The 15,622-nt window shown below is 35.1% G+C and overlaps 1 non-coding gene across 1 annotated transcript; it reads left to right on the top strand.

Moving 5' to 3' along the window:
• The first annotated feature begins 12,035 nt into the window (after window positions 1-12,035).
• Window positions 12,036-12,140, top strand: LOC143689221 (U6 spliceosomal RNA). Its single transcript, XR_013178679.1, has one exon. It is a non-coding gene; the product is annotated as a U6 spliceosomal RNA (small nuclear RNA).
• The last annotated feature ends 3,482 nt before the right edge of the window (window positions 12,141-15,622 follow it).

Below are 15,622 nucleotides of genomic sequence, written 5' to 3'. Positions count from 1 at the left end.
TTGCCTAATTGCTCTCATTAGAACTTTCCAGCACAATGTTGAATAACAATGGTGACAGTGGGCATATTTGTCTTGTTCAGATCTTAGAGGGAAGGCTTTTAATCTTTCTCCATTTAGTATGATGTTAGCTGTGGGTTTTTCATATATTCCCCTTATCATGTTGAAGAAGTTTCCTTCTATTCCTAAGCTTTGAAGTGTTTTCATCAAGAAAGGATGTTGAATTTTGTCAAATGCCTTTTCTGTATCGATTAGATGATCAAGAAGTTTTTCCACTTTGATTTATTGATGTGGTGTATTACATTAATTGATTTTCTTGTGTTGAAACACCCTTGCATACCTGGAATAAAACCCGCTTGGTCATGGTGTATAATTCTTTTAATGTGCTGCTGGATTCAATTGACAAGTATTTTGTTGAGGATTTTTGCATCTATATGTTGGCTTCATGGAATGAGTTAGGTAGCTTTCCCTCTGCTCCCCCCCCTTTTTTTTTAGAAGAGTTTAAGCAGGATTGGTACTGATTCTTTCTTGAATGCTTGTTAGAATTCACATGTGAAGCCATCTGGTCCTGGACTTTTCTTTTTTGGGGATTTTTTTGATGACAGATTTGATCTCTTTGATTGATTTGTTGAGGTCTTCTATTTCTTTTCAAGTCAATGTTGGTTATTCATACTTTTCTAGGAAGTCATCCATTTGTCCAAGTTGTCTAGTTTGCTAACATATAGTTGCTCATAGTATTCTCTTATTCTCTCCTTTATTTCTGTAGGCTCAGTAGTTAGGGCCCCTCTTTCATTTCAGATTTTACTTATTTGTATCCTCTCTCTCTCTCTCTCTCTTTATTTATTTTTGGTCAGCCAAGCTAAGGGTCCACTAATTTTATTGATTTTCTCAAAAAACAACTTCTGGTTTTGTTGATTCTCTCTATTGTTTTCATCTTCTCAATTTCATTTCTTCTTGCTCTAACCTTTTTTTTTTTTTTTTTCTTTCCTTCTGCTTTCTTTGGGGTTAGTTTACTGTTCTTTCTTTAGTTCCTCCAGGTCAACAGTTAATTGCTCAATGTTTGGCCTTTCTTCTTTTTTTAACATAGGCATTTAGGGCAATAAATTTGCCCCTCAGCACTGCCTTTGCTGCACCCCATAAGTTTTGATATGTTGTATTCTCATTTTCATTTGCTTCGAGATATTTACTTATTTCTCTTATAATTTCTTCCTTGACACACTGGTTGTTTAAGAATGTGTTATTTAACCTTCATTTATTTGTGAATTTTCAAAGAAATTTCAAACTTTTTAAATTTATTGAGACATGCTTTGTGACCCAACATGTGGTCTATCCTGCAGAGTAATCCATGAGCACTTGAGAAAAATGTATGTAATGCTGTTGTGGGCTAATGTTCTGTTAAGTCTAGTTCATTTATCATGTTAATCAAAATCTATTTCCTTGTTGATCCTCTGTCTCGATGTTCTATCCTTGATGAAAACAGTATATTGAAGTCTCCAACTACTATTATAGAGGTGTCTACTCCTCACTTCAGTGTTGTCAGTGTGTGCCTCATGTGCTTTGAGGCTCTCTAACTGGGTGTATGAATATTTATGAATTTTATGTCTTCTTGTTAAATTGTCACTTTTATTAATACATAATGTCTTTCTTTGTCTCCTTTGATTGTCCTACATTTTAAGTCTAATTTGTCTGACATTAATATAGCTACCCCTTCTTTTTTCTGGTTTTTGGTTGTGTGAAATACCTTTTTCTAACCTTTCACTTCAAACTACTTTTGTCCTTGGGTCTAAAGTGAGTCTCTTGTGCCAAGTCAATAGCCAAGACCTTGATCTTGAGTCTTGTGCTTGTGAAGCCTATTTCTGTAATGGAGAAGCTAAGCCTATCTATAATTACACCTAAGCATTATTTCTAGAAAACCTGTTTTATTGTTCAGATGCGCCCTCTCTTTCTCACTGTCTAAGCCCAATCATACAAGGAAAATCATTACCCTTCCCTCTACATGCGACATAACATTCAGGGGTAAAAGTCTCCCTGGCAATGTGGGGCATGACTCCCAGAGATGCGCCTGACCTTGGCACCATGGGATCAACAATGCTTCCTGACTAAAAGGGGAAAGAGAAATATAACAAAATAAGGTATCATCAACAAATGGTGCTGCAATAATGGGATACTCACACGGAAAAATAATGAAATGTGACCCTGCCATACAGCATGCAAAAAAATAAAAATTAAAAATAAGGTATCAGTGGTTAAGAGAGTTCAAATAGAGTCAAGAGGCAATTCTGGAGACTATTCTTGTGCTAACTTCAACTAGATATTGCTAATTACTAGGGTTTGCCAAAACCCAACCAAAACTATTCCTGTTAACCCTAAAGAATGTCTAGGCTTTATCTGAGATTCTACAACAGTTTCACACACTAAGATTACTTTCCAGAAACATAAAACCTCCAGATGATTGCCTAGGCCAGACAAGTCCTGAAATCCAGAGGGGCCAGCCTCTCTAGAACATCAACTAGTTCCTTCCCCCTACCACATATTATAAACACCTCTTTCCAACACGAAAAAGTTAGAATGGTAATAGCCCAAGGACCCCTAAATATTGGAGATGGATCAAAGGAGAAGGAGGAGTTATAACACAGAAGATAGAATTTAACAAATGAATATGACTGCTAAATCATTATATTGATATTTCTTTCAGTCTCCAATGTCTTGGAGCAGCTAGAAGGAAAACCTCAAATTGTAGAACTTTAACCCATATCAAACTCTGAAATCTGTTCTATAACTACTTGTTAATATGTACTTTGAAATTTATTGCTTTTTAATATGCTATATTTCCCAATTTAAAATGTTAAAGAAATGAACTACAGAATATAGGGTGTCTAAAAAATAAAATTAAATTAAGTGAGTCTCATGTACGCAGTATATAGATGGATCCCCATTTTTAATTCTGCCAGTCTATGTCTTTTGACTGGGGAGTATAATCCATTAACATTTAATGTTATTACTGTAAAGGCAGTACTTTCCTCTACGATTTTGCCTTTTGGATTTTATATGTCATATCTATCATTTTTATCTCTCTTTCTTTACACTCTTACTGATAGTCTCCATTTCTACACTCTCCTCCAAATCTCTTTCTCCTGTCTTTTTCTATTACCTGTAGTGGTCCCTTTAGTTTTTCTTGTAGAGCAGGTCTTCTGTTCACAAACTCTCTCAGTGTCTTTGTCTGAAATTATTTAAAATTCTCCCTCATTCTTGAAGGACAGTTTTGCCAGATATAGAACTCTTGGCTGGCAGTTTTCCTCTTTTAGTATCTTAAACATATCATACCACCGCACACTTGCTTCCATGGTTTCTGCTGAGAAATACACATACAATCTTGCCAAGCTCTCTTTGTATATGATGGATTACTTTTCTCTTGCTGCTTTTAGAATCCTCTTTGTCATTTACATTTGACCATCTGATTAGTGTCTTTGAGTAGATCTATTCAGATCTATTCTTTTTGGGGTATGCTGCACTTCTTGGATCTGTAATTTTATGTCTTTCATAAGAAATGGGAAATTTTCAGTGATTATTTTCTCTATTAATCTTTCTGCCACCTATCCCTTCTCTTCTCCTTCTGGGGCACCCTAAAAACACCTATATTTATGTGCTTCATGTTCTTATTCAATTCCTTGAGGCCCTGCTCATATATTTCCATTCTTTTCCCTATCTGTTCTTGTGTGTGTAGGATTTCAGATGTTCTGTCTTCTAGTTCACTAATTCTTTCTTCTGCATCTTTAAATCTGCTGTGTGTGTCTCTATTGTGTTTTTCATCTCTATGAGTGTGCCTTTTATTCCCATAAATTCAGCTATTTGCTTTGTTGAATATTTAAGTTCTTATTTATGGTCACCCAATGTTTCCTTTATATCCTTCATCTCTTTTGCCATATCTTCCCTCAGCTAGCTGACTTGTTTTAGCATGTGTGTTTGAACATCTTCAATTAGTTATTTCAACTCTTGTATCTCATTTGAAGTATTATTCATTCCTTTGAACCAGGATGTATCTTTGGGCTTCCTAGTATGACTCTTGATTTTTTGCTGGTTCTAGGCATCTGATTTACTTCATTAATTTACTTTGGAAGTTTTCTCTCTTTTATCTAGGGTTACCTTGTTGGTTGTCTTTGTTCTCTATTTATTCTTTAACATTCAGTTCAACCAGTTCTAGACTTCTAGCATAGCTTCTGTTTAACTGATAAGAATTTTTCAGCTCTTGCTTTTCTGGTTCTTCTTTTACCTAAATGGAAGTTTTTTTTGAGGCAGATCTTTTCCGATATGATCCACCCCAATCATATTTTCCCAGACAAGGCAGACCCAGATCTTATAAGGAGGAGGCAATTAGTATCAGATTTCCCTGGGAATGAGATTTAGAAGATTGACAATCTTTCCTGTGAAGCCTCTTAACACAGTGCTTTTCCTATCTTGCCCAGCAGCTAGTGCTTGTTAGACTGCAGCTCCCCACTGACTTAAAGTATTGTGGTACCTTTAATTGAGACAGAGGCTGAGGTAGAAGGCAAGCTTAAGCTGTTTCTATTTTCTAGCCCCTGAGGTCTGAGCTCTCTGAATCAGGGCTGCCACTTGTGCTGGGCCCATGCCCTACCTTCTCTTGGGGCAGGTACACCCTTTAGGGAATTATCTCCTTCACCTAATTAGTTATTTTGTCTCTCGGATATACTTTATCTCTGTCCTTGCCTGGGTCAGTGCTGACAATTGAAAATGCCTGAAGCTTTCTTTAATGGGCTTTTAAGAATAGTTAAAAAGAAAACAAATCCTTTCAGAGCCAGTGTCTAGTCCCTGAGTACACCAATCAAGAGCTGGAGTTGGTACCCAGCTTTCTGTTTCTCCTTTTCTGAGGGCACAACCTTTTCAAGGTTGGCTGACTTCAAAAGCCTCTGTGTTTTTTTTTGTTTGTTTTTTTTTTTCTTTTCTTTTCTTTTTACATCAACCCTGCCTCCTCTCAGCTGAGAGAGACCTCAGGTTTCCTTTCATACTTTCTCTACCTTTTTCTGTGCCCACAGCTTGTATTCAGCAGCCAAAATTTGTTAATTAAAACAGCAATTGAAGCTTGGTTGCACTACCTTTCCTTGCTCCCAGTAGAGACTGCTTCTTTTTCCTACAAGTTATGTCTTCAAAATACCCTGCCATGCCAGTGGGGAAAGGAAGGGATGCCAGCCTCCAAAGTTTGAGAGACTTACTTACAGTTCTGTGCTGTGATCTAAGCCCTTCCATCAATGCCAGACTGGTGTATGATGTGTGTCTTGTCATGGATGTCCCCCCAAACAATTGTTCCAAACAGTTCCTGGCTAGTTATTAACTGCCCTGGAGGATAAATAAAATTCCACATCTCCCTACACTGCCTTCTTGCCTTGCCTCCTAGCTTCTTTTCTGGTTGCCATCATCTATAAGGTCATCAAAACCCAGCATAATCTAGTGTTCAGGATCACAGTTTTCAATGTGGTGATGGAGTCTTCCTTCTCTATGTATTTGGGAGTCTGATACTATTTTGCTTATTTTATTTCGATCTTTTGAATATCAGTTACAACATGAGTATGGCACAATCTGTAAATCGTCAGATCTATAATCTGAGGTGCTGGACTTGAACCTCAGTTATGCTGCTTATCACTTCCTTAACTTAACCTAATTTTTACCCATGTACATGAGAATAACTTCTCAGTCTTCTTCGGTGAGTATATATGGAGCATTTACCTACTACGTGTGAGCCACAGGACTCGGCAGAGAGGATGGAGAGGTCCAGAAGACAGACCTGAGTGTTGTCGTCATGAAACATAGCTACTGTGAGAAGTAAAGGAGCTGAGATGCTGTAAAGTGTATGTGACTGGGAGGTTTATAATGCAAGACTATGCTTTTCAGTAAATTAGCGAAATCTCTCTTTTTCTCTAAAGGAAGTTACATGGTACTTACTTGGAATTGTTTTAAAAAGAGAAATATTGAACACAATTTCATTAGAAATGTGAATGAAGATGAATTCAGAGTGTTTGGAGGTGAAGGACATATGCTTGGTAAGGGACTAAGAAAATAATTCTGGGGGTGGGGGGCTGGTCCAAGAAAAGTTATCAAGGTTGATGTAGATTAGTGAGTTATCAAAAATGGGAGGCCATGTATCAGATGCTCAGGGTGGCATAAAGTGGTTCTAGCATGAATAGCTTATAGAAGCTCTCAAGTTACTCTGATATGCTCATGTGCTCACTCTATAAAGAGTCACTGGTAAGGATGTGATAAAAATAATGAAAAGGAATGTAACCAAAGGTGTCATTTCAATATTATATTTGACCTTATTTTATTTATTTATTTTTTTATACATGGGCAGGAACTGGGAATTGAACCCGGGTCCTCTGACATGGCAGGCAAGTGTTCTTGCCTGCTGAGCTACCGTGGCCCGCCCTATTTGATCTTATTATCCAACTTATAAATAATCAGTGCTTCTAACATTCCCAGTACCTGTGATAATTATTTTTGAATGTAAGATATATAACCTAAGAGTGTACTGGTTTTATGGTAACTTACAAGCTGAAAAGTACAAAGCAAGGGCAATAGCATGGTCCCATATTCAAGTTCACAGCCAAGAGGGAGCCTTTAAATATACAGAAGATGAGAGAAAACTAGCAGCCGGCCTATGTCACTCCGCAGATTTTATATAATAATACATAATTTTTTGTGCCAATTGTTTTAGTTTCCTGACTGCTAAACAAAATACCATGCAATGGGTTGTCTTAACAACAGGAATTAATTGACTAATGATATCAGAGACTGAATGGTTTGCTTCCTCCTGCATGGGTATCGTCTGGCTGACTGGCAATCTTTGAGATTCCTTGGCTTTTCCAAGGTTCATCAAATTCCCCCCAAAATATCTTCTACTTCTCTTCCCAGTTCCATTGACTTCCAGCTTCTGGTTGTTCCCCATGGGCTCTCTTTCTCTCTGTCTAAGTTTTATTCTGTTTATAGAGGACTCAGTAATCCAGACTAAAGCCCAACCTGATTCCGTTAGGCCACACCTTAACTGATGTAACATCTTCAAGAGATCCTATTTACAATGGGCCAGGGGTTGGAACCTGACCATTCCTTTTGTGGAGGACACAATTCAATCCTCAACATTGAATCTTTCACATTTTTATATTGCTTTTCTCTGTTAGCCTTCCTATAAGGCTTGAGAAAATAAAGAAATAAAAGTATTTAGGATCATTCCACCAGTAATCCGAATAAACTGATAGAAAATTTTGCATAATTCAGTTTCAGTTATCCAAATTTGGAATCAGTAGTATATTGACAATGCGCCTGGACAAAGCCTCAGCATGCCATGGGGTCAAGAACCCCTGAGTTGGAACTGGAAAGTTTGGGCTTGCTTCCTTCTGTTGATCATTTTTGGATGATTCTGTTAGTGTTCTTAAGCCTCAGTTCTTTCTGAAACCCTGAATAATATTTCATGTCTATTATAATTCCAAAAAAGTAAAAAATTATTTGGTCCCTTTGAAGAGTATTCTTTTTTATAAACATAAAAATGTTTATAAAATGTTTATAAAAAAATTCAGTCTGAAAAACTGAATTCTTAGTCTATGGCCAGTACACATTTTTTAAAATGATTGCTTATAGTTAAAAAGCATCTTTCTTTTTCTGCTGCAGAATTTGGGTTAGGGTGAAAACTCAGAGCAGAGTGGAGGTGGAATTCTACAGTACAGCTCAAAGAAACCTTGGTTATGATGTGTCCAGAAATATCCCCATAATTACAATTACTTTAGTTAAGGTGCCAAACTTCACTAGATAGTCTTGGGGTTAAGGTACAACTAATGATGAAATGATGAGTGAATTCCTTGAGGGGTGAAATAATATGACCAGGAAAAGACTTGTCTTTCCTGAATCTCAATATGAGTGTGACAGGTGAAGTACTGGGTATTACATCTGGCTGTACTAAAAAAAATAGGAAAATAAGTATCTTTAGCTAAAGGCATTGCTTTATTTTCAGTTGACAGATGGATAATACTGAAAATATGTGACAATCAAATTTATATTTACTAAATTTAACAGAGAAAAATGTTCCTCTATGTACATGTGTATCTATATATGAGTTTACCCATGTACATATCTTATACAATTACATTCAATATATATGTATATGTGAAAGTTATGACTGATTTTTTTTAAGCACGACACACCAACATTTACATATCTAGCTGCATGCCGTCGTTTGGTGAATAGTCCTCTTGGAAAGTTTGATTCTTATCTTAATATTCTTCCTTTATTATTATTTTTTTTGAATTTGCATCCGTTTATAATACCTTCCATCAAAGACCTTTGCAGAAAATCAGTGATTTCTGGAAACAGCCAAAAGAATTTAGAATGAAGTCTTGTGAAGGTGAGTGAGTAACTGGAATAGTAAGATTATGAGTCAAACAGGAAGTTTTATGCGAAAAGGTAAAATAACATTTTCCTAAAGGCAATCCAAAAGTAAGTTCCACACATGCTTTTAAAAATCATCACTGGACTCTGTCTTGAGTCTTGAAAGGTGCTCTTCTTCAGTGGAAAATTGTGATTTTTCTAAAAAAAAACATAAAAAAGTCATTGAATTGTCACACCTTACACATGAGTCTAACAATGTAGGCATGAGATAAATGTTATTAATATGAAAGATAACTTAAAAGAGTAATGGTTGGAGAGAAAGAAATCAGACAGGAGGCAGGTAAAGGCGAAAGCTTAGAGTGATAGTATACAAAACTTACACTCCGTTGTTGATTTTGTCAACACCTGTGGAGAGCCTCCTAAGAAATAAAGGCAACCTAGAAAAAAAACAAAAAAGAGCCAAAAGAGGGAGAAAGCACATGCTTGATGGCATTCTTTACCTTCTTGGATCCAGTCATTCCTGGAGAGATATCCATAAAGAAATCCTTAGTTAAATGGGCCAGTACAAATAAATCTACTTTTTTTTGGGGGGGGGGGGGGGTGGTAGAGATGATACAGAAGGAGGCAGAGGAGAAAGAGAGAAGAGAAGAAAGAAGATGAGGGAGGATGAAAAGACATGAATGAGAAGGCTGAATCTATCCAGAAGAAATTATTGCTACCTTGGAAATAAGAGTTGGGAAAGCTATCAAGTTTGAGGAGTAAGAAAACTGATTAATCCAATATTTCAGAAACAATTGTAAGAAGATGATCTGACATATTTTTTCAGGGAGCTCATCTTGCTTATTCATACTTATGTTCTAAGGCCACCTCAATTCAAGAATTTATAAACTGAATGGCCTCTGCCTTATAGGAACTTGTGATCTAACAGCTGTCAAGTAAGTAAGTCCATTGTTATTCCCATTTACTACCTGGGGAATCTTAGGACCAGTGAATATAAAATTAAACTTGATCAAACAATAAATTCCAGAGCTAGGATTTTACCCTGTTCTTGTTTTCAGGGTATAAGCTCCTAAACATCCATATTATATACACTGTGTCCTACTTTATTGTACTTTCTGTAACGTAGATTTAAGTATATTTCCTGTATCTTTGGTAATGTAAAATTATACTAGAACAAAAATCTAAGACTGTTTCTGAGACTATATAGGTTTCACTTAAATAAGCTTGATATAAGTAACAATGTAATACACATCTTCATAATATTCACTCGCAAAGAAATAAGCTTAATGTTTTACTTCATATTTATCTATAAAACCCAGCTAATAATATTTATAAATGCTATAAACTTTTAAAACATTTCTTTAAATAAGAAAAGGTGCATTCAACACTAACTATAAAATGAATACAGATTTCAAGAAAGAGGTCTGTGTACTTTCAATACACTCTAAATACTGTGTACTAAACAAAATCTTAATGTTATTGCTTTTGCTTATCACTTTTACCCATATCATCTCTTGGAACTAAGCTAATAATACTATCTGCATGAGGCTTTCTGCTTATTAAACACTTGAATTATTTAAGTCTTTTTTTTTTTATCTTTCTTAATACCATTGGTGGCAAAGTCAGCACTGATCTATCCTTTATCCCAGGAAAAAGTTACTACTTCATTCCTGTTCCCCAAACAAATACTATTTTGCACAGAACAGAGTTAGGGGGAAGGCATAAGAATGCTAAGAAGAAGGTTAAGGGTTCTACACTGTCTCTTAAGGCTGACTTCACTTTTTTGAACAACATGCCGGGATGATCTCTTAATCATAGAGTCAAATAGATGGAAGAAAACTGACAGATCATGTTATACCAGTCGATGCTAAACAAATACAGAAGACTCTTCTTCAGCAATCCTGGAATTGGAAACTCGTTTTTTTGGAATGCTAGGTGTTTTCTTTATCATCGTTAATAATAAATTTTATTTAATACACTATATATAGAACATTGCAAACAACAACAAAATATGCAGTACTTAAAGCAGGGACTTGAACAGACATTTGTATGCCAGTGTTCAAGGCAGTATGATTCACAATAGACAAAAGGAAGGAGCATCCTCTATCCATCAACAGCTGTTATTTGCCACATGCATTTTGGGATACTGTCTTTAGGTGCATAAATGTTTGTGATTATTTCTATTCAGAGTATTCACCTTTCTATTGCTATATAGTGTCTGACTTTTCTCTTGTAACAGTTTTTGACTTAAAGTATAGGTTGTCTGATATTAGTATAGCTTATGGTTTCTATTTGTGAAGAATTTTTTCTGCATCCTTTCACTTTTTACCAATTTGTGTCTTTGGGACTAAGGTGAATCCCTTGTAAACAACATATAGTTGGATTGCAGTTTAAAAAATCAACTGTAGTCATTATTTTTTAAGAGTAATATTTATTTGAACATCTTTCTTATCAGTGTCATTGATGTTTAACTTTCTTGTTTTAGACAATAAGCTAAATTGGAAAAAAAGTTGATGCAATAGTTACATCTTCCTGAGATTTTTTCCTAGGGTAAATGTTTTAAGAAATCTTAATTGTTATCATAAGAAAAATATACAACTTTTAAAAGCAACTTTTGGCAAGCCATCATTTACTCAAATTCATTGTAATTATTTCAAAGTTATAGCGTTTAGTTTTCTAAGACCAATGGCATAATATTTCAGAAAGGTGATTTTAGGAGTTAGCATTAGTATTGTATTTGCATTTATATGAGGTTAAAACTAAAGAAGTGTACCCGATCTGATCTTTCCATGATAATGATTTCAAAATTTCAAAGCTTTCTTCCATTACTTAACAAACTACCTCATATGGTGTTAAAACCTTTTTGTACCTTTTTAACATCTTCACATATTGTGAAATTAACGGGATCTGTTAAGAATTAATGTTCCTGTTTGACGTACTTTTGAAATTTCAAGCATATTCTAATTATTACTGAAATAAGAAATAAAGCTTATGCAATACTACTCCTAAAACTAAAAAAGGAGATTCTTAAATATTCTATCAGCATGCTGGCTTTTGTTTCGGTAAACCTAAAGAAAAGCACCGTCATTGTCCTTTAAGTTTCTAGTGGCTTGAGCAATGGTGCAAAGATAGAATGAGTCATTATGTGGACTTTCCACAGTTTTGTCTGAAAATCAATGTGGCTCATTTGAACTATCAGGAAAAACAATAAAGAAGTACAGTTTAAAGCTATCGTTTTAATTGTTCTACACTGTGTGTGTGTGTGTGTGTGTGTGTGTGTGCACGCATAATAAGAAATAGAGGCTCCAAGACACAAAGGAAAGTGTTGGGACTGAGAAGGCTATTTGATCAAAGTGACAACCAATCTGGTTGATATAGCCCCATAGGAGTGTTTCTTGCCCTGAAATCATCTGCCTCGGCTGTCTACCGACTAATCACTCCTTCCTTCTACCCATTCTACCTCAGACCCAGCCGGGCTTGCCTTACAGTTGAATTTGGCTCTGCCTCAGAAATAATGGTTCAGCCATGGTTGTATGGTGGCCACTGAGGGGCTTTGTGGGTCATGGTTTTTCAGTGCTAAAACCAGGATAATCCCAGGCAAATCAGGAGTTTTTGGTCACCTTGGACTTGTATGCTGTCAGAAGCCAAGCACAGTGCGTCTTCGGCAGCATATATAACTAAACTTGGAATGATATAAGAGATTAGCAAGGCCCCTGCACAAGGATGACATGCAAATTTGTGAAGCATTCCATATTTTTGCTAAGGTTTTAATTCTCTTCAATCTGTGGCTAAATTAGGGAAGCTAGTTTTCTCTAAACAAAACAAAACAAAGCCAAGCCAAATGCATGGGCTGATTTTTATGATAACCCATGTCAGCATTGCTGTTCTGAACAGAGCCAAGCATCGTATAATTTCTATTTCAAATCTATTCTTTCATTTATTGAAAAAGATGTCTTACAAGAAGAATGAATAAGTACATTCTCTGCCTATAAGGAAACAGAGAAAGGGAAAATCTGAAGAATAATGATGTATGTTTCATCCAGCAATTCTTTTTCCTTGGAAACTTGGGGATCATGATGAAGTATCCTTTGTTCTATTCTACTTGATGCAGTTTTGGATTAAACAAATAATGCTTAGCATAGGTTGTGAACCCACTAAAATCATAGAGCAGAACCAACAAATTTAGCCCCATTGTGAAGCGCAAGTCCATTCTCAGCAGCACCGGCCCAATATTCTAGTTTCTGTACTTTGTAGGTTGCCAGTAAATAAAAACAGGGACGCAGCTGCCATATATGAGAAAAAATAAAAATGAGAACCTTATACAGGGTTTTTCTTTTCTTCTTTTTCTTATTTTCCTCCTTCCTCTAAATAGATAGCTCATTTTATTTTAATAGCCGTATGTCTTGGATCCAGCAGACAAACCTTTCTTACTGATGGGGCCCCTACTTAACTGGTGTCTCTGTCATCAGCCTGACCTTGTAGCTTTCTCTAGTGCCATTAAACCCTGGGCGCTGGCTTATTTTCATACAGCAGCCCCCTCTACTTGATCCTACTTCATCTACTTCACGGACACAGACATTTGTTGGGCTTATTAGCTCAGCAGGAGCCTTATCATATTTTGTATCTGAGGCTGTTGGAGATGTCAAGAGATGGAAATGCTGTGTAGCTTTTTATCCTTCTTGCTTTCACTTTCTCCTAGAGCCCAACACTGCATTTGGAGTCAGTGTTCTCTTACTCCTAGCTGCTGGGATCTCCTTAAATATGTCTTGCTTTGCCATCTATACCAATAACGCTGCAAAGGCTTAGCCATGATTAGGCTGTCAAGATTTATTAAGTTAAAAAGTATCAAAGTTTCTAGCTGTAACTCCAGACCTTTTAAGAGTCTACCTCCTTTAGAATCCCTTCCCCCTCCTCTCTAGCATTACAGTCAATGAGCTTCGCTTGACCTTGACCAACATCTGCACCCAGGGAACACTAATGAATTTGGGCCAATTCATCTCAGAACTCCAAATGTAATCAAGCTGACATGCCAGGGAAAGCAGACTATAATTAACTCCTAACATTTTAGGTAATCTGTAAATTTTCATAAATTTCACCTGATAGGTTTTCGCTATGCACAGATCTCAGTTTTCTTTAAAAAGACACAATGCTAAACTAACACATGCATAGTTAGGAACTAATTTTCAATATTAAAGAATTTGTGTGTGTGTGTGAATTTTGTTTTTCAGAAGCATACTGAAACTAAACACAACAAACATTCTTTGCTTTGTAATAGCACCCACGCACACTGCAAAGCTGATGCAAATTTCTTTCACTTCTTTTTTAATGGAGTTACTTTAGTTACTTCAAAACATTTGCATATCCATGACTGTATATGGTTATAAATAATTTCTAAATGCCTGTATTTGACCATTTTAATTTGGTCATCACTTTATTTAGGTGGTGAATCATGTCATTTGTATAAGATGCTATTGCATTTTTGGGGTTTCCTAAACAGAAACATCTCTAATTTGACAGAAACTCCTATGTCCCCCAAATGAATTGAGCAGTTCCCATGTAAGCGTTTATAGATGTCATTATTATCTCTTCAAATCATAACCCAGCTTGTCCTTAATAAATCTATAAATTATGTCTCTGTAAATTTGTTATGAAAAGGTAAATCAGTCTACCTATGCTTGTCACTGAGTTAGAATGATGCAGCATTTGAAAAGGGAGTTATTACTTCACTTTCAATTTGTCTCTACAGGTGTTTTTGTGTATGAAAAGTGAGAACATTTACACGTAATAGAATCTTTCATTTCTCAAGTAGTCCACATAGCAAAAAAATGGGTATACTAATAGCATTATTTTATTGCTAAAATGTCATATTGTCTATAAGCAAATCCAAAATTAAAATATGCTTTATTATAAATGATATGTATTAAGTATTTACAAATAACTGATGTTATACTCACTAGAGAGCAGAAACTATGCAAATTTTCCAAAAACTGCTTCTAAAAAAATAAGGAAAATGAAAACTGAACTGAATTGGAGCATGATATTTATAAGTATCTTCTTCAGAGAATGAAATATTCTTTGGTGAAAAAATGTCCAATTTGTACTACAGAAACTTAACTGATCACATATTTTAAAGCATGATCCACATAAAGGCTAATTTGATACATTTATACTAGCTAAACAGAATTGAAAATTTAATTTAATATTTGCATAACATCTGTTAAAATATTTATTGAAACACATTTTATCCTCATTAACATGCTATTTACATGATACTTTTAGAACTTTGCCTAAGAACCATAATATGTAAAATTATTAAACTTGATTGATAAAATTTTGTTCATTTGGAAACTGTGAAGAAGTGTACAATATATTGCATCTTATAATACACTGTTACATTCCTTTTCTCATTTGATCCTCACTAAAATTTTGTAAAATGTTCAAATCCTTCAGAGTGAAGAAGTGACACTAATTGCAAAAATATCTTTGAATAAAATATTAAAAAAAACAGGTCTTTGGAAGTAAAGCTAATTGTGAAATGGAAGGACTGCTAAATTCCTTTCACATTTTTTCAAGTCAACATTTCTTTCCTTTCAACAAAAATAATGTCGTCTCCTTTTAATTTTGAAGAGGACTTTACCAAGAATGGAATTTCTCAACTACCATTCATTCTTAAATCTTTAATGAGCTCCTTTAACCAAGATTCCAATAATCAAGTTAATTCTGGCGATATCAGATATCAAAACACAAATTAAACAAAAAGCTGCATCATCCATTAACTGTGTCATTAATTTCTAGGTGGAACATTGCTCTATTTTGTGTTCTTCCTCATATAATGATCTTTATGTAAATTCTTCACTACTCATATATGAGAAATTGAAAACATGACAAAATTTTCTCCAAATTGATCATTGAATTAGTGGTCCTATTAAAAGTGGAGGTTATCATTTTTTATTTCTATTCCATTGCTTTGGTTATAAAAATCACATTGTTCTATTAAAAGTGCAAAAGGATGCAAAAAAGTAGAGATGTTATGAAGTAGATATGAGACAAAGGGCTTTTTCGTTGTTCGTTTTCTATTTTGTTTCTTGATTTTATATATTTTAGTTATAATGTACTGGTCTGGGATAAAGAATATATTAAAATTATGTTATAAGAGAAAAATTCTTTGTTAATGGAATCAATATTAAATTAGAGATCCTGGTGGAACGAAAGACATTTTACATTTATAAGGTCTGCAGGT

This window comes from Tamandua tetradactyla, chromosome 6, assembly GCF_023851605.1.
Source record: "Tamandua tetradactyla isolate mTamTet1 chromosome 6, mTamTet1.pri, whole genome shotgun sequence".
Taxonomy (NCBI): domain Eukaryota; kingdom Metazoa; phylum Chordata; class Mammalia; order Pilosa; family Myrmecophagidae; genus Tamandua; species Tamandua tetradactyla.
Note: the sequence above shows the minus strand (reverse complement) of the source record. Positions and strands in the feature narration are given on the sequence as shown.